The sequence below is a fragment of the Tenrec ecaudatus genome, chromosome 2 (assembly GCF_050624435.1).
Source record: "Tenrec ecaudatus isolate mTenEca1 chromosome 2, mTenEca1.hap1, whole genome shotgun sequence".
Classification (NCBI taxonomy): Eukaryota; Metazoa; Chordata; class Mammalia; order Afrosoricida; family Tenrecidae; genus Tenrec; species Tenrec ecaudatus.
The window spans coordinates 78,976,031-78,977,579 of record NC_134531.1 but is presented as its reverse complement, the minus strand read 5'-3'; the positions used below and the strand labels follow the sequence as shown (position 1 = coordinate 78,977,579).

The following is a 1,549-nucleotide window of genomic DNA, read 5'->3' as shown; positions in this document are numbered from 1 at the left end:
TTGCAGATTTTCCTAATGCAACGCATCTTTTGATCTGTTGACTGCTCCCTCCATGAGAATTGATTGTGGTTCCAAGTGAGATAAAATCTTTAACAACTTCGGACTGCTCTAAGCAGAGGCCTCTGAGCAGGGCGGACCGTGCACCGGCATCGGATCTCCTATGGGCCTGCTGGGTTCCCGGTGCCGTGCCGCGGGAGCACAGGCCTAGAGTCAGGATCGAGACTACATGATGGCTGACCAGGACCCGGGGGCATTAGCCCCCTCCAACAAATGGTGGCCTCGGGCGCTGGAGCAGTGGTCACCTCTCTCTTCATGACGCCCCTGGACATGGTGAAGGTGCGTCTGCAGTCCCAGCGCCCCTGGTGGCCCCCGAACTGAAGCCGCCCTCTAGCCTCTGGAGCGTCTCCAACACCAAATGGACGTGCCTGCTGTACGGCAACGGTGTCCCGGAGCCCACACGGCGCGCGCTGCGCCACCTGCTTCCATGATCGCACCCGGTTCCCCGGCACCCGAGGCCTCTGTGAAGATCGTGCGGCACGAGGGCGCCAGGACCCTGTGGAGTGGCCTCCCAGCCCCCCTGGTGATGACTGTGCCGGCCACTGCCATCTACTTCACCTCCTATGACCAATTCAAGACCTTCCTGTGTGACCAAGCCTTGACCTCTGACCGCTATGCCCCCATGGTGGCTGGCACTCTGGCCCGCTTGGGCACCGTGACTGTGGTCAGCCCCTTGGAGCTGGTGAGGACGAAGCTGCAGGCTCAGCATGTGTCCTACCGGGAGCTGGGCGCCCCTGTACAGGCCGCAGTGGCTAGGGGCGGCTGGCCTCCCTGTGGCTGGGCTGGGGCCCACTGCCCTGCGGGACGTGCCCTTCTCAGCCCCGTATTGGTTCAACTAGGAGCTGGTGAAGGGCTGGCTGAGTGGGCCCAGGCCAAAGGACCAGACATCTGTGGGCATCAGCTTTGTGGCTGGCGGAATCTCAGGGACGGTGGCAGCCATCCTGACTGCCCTTCCATGTGGTGAAGACTCAGTGCTAGGACGCTCTGGGCACAGTGGAGGCTCTGAGTGAGGCCACCCCTGGTCGACTCCACCTGGGTGCTGCTGCGGAGGATCCAGGCCGAGTCGGGCACCAAGGGGCTCTTTGCAGGCTTCCTGCCCCATCATCAAGGCCACCCCTTCCTGTGCCATTGTGATCTGCACTTACGAGTTCGGCAAAAGCTTCTTCCAGAAGCTCCATCAGCAGCGGCTGCCAGGCCCTTGAAAGGGGCTCAGGGACGCCCATCTCCTGGGGTGGGCTGTGGGCTGAAGCAGACTGGTTGTTATGAAGCTTTCCCCTGATCCTGATGTCACATTCTTCTTCATATAAAGTACCTCAGTCTGATTATTGACCAAGTGTGGTGAGAGGATACAACCTTGACACACACCTTTCCTGACGCAGTATTCCCGTGTTCTGTTTGCACAACTGCCTCTTGAGCCATGTATAGATTCAGCAGAAGCACAATGAAGTGTTCTGGACGTCTTGTGCTTCTCAAAATTATCCACAGTTCCTTG

General features: G+C 59.5%; 1 pseudogene; it reads left to right on the top strand.

Annotated features, from left to right (window-relative positions):
* The first annotated feature begins 220 nt into the window (after positions 1–220).
* On the top strand, positions 221–1,259 carry LOC142440871 (mitochondrial glutathione transporter SLC25A39 pseudogene; annotated as a pseudogene).
* The last annotated feature ends 290 nt before the right edge of the window (positions 1,260–1,549 follow it).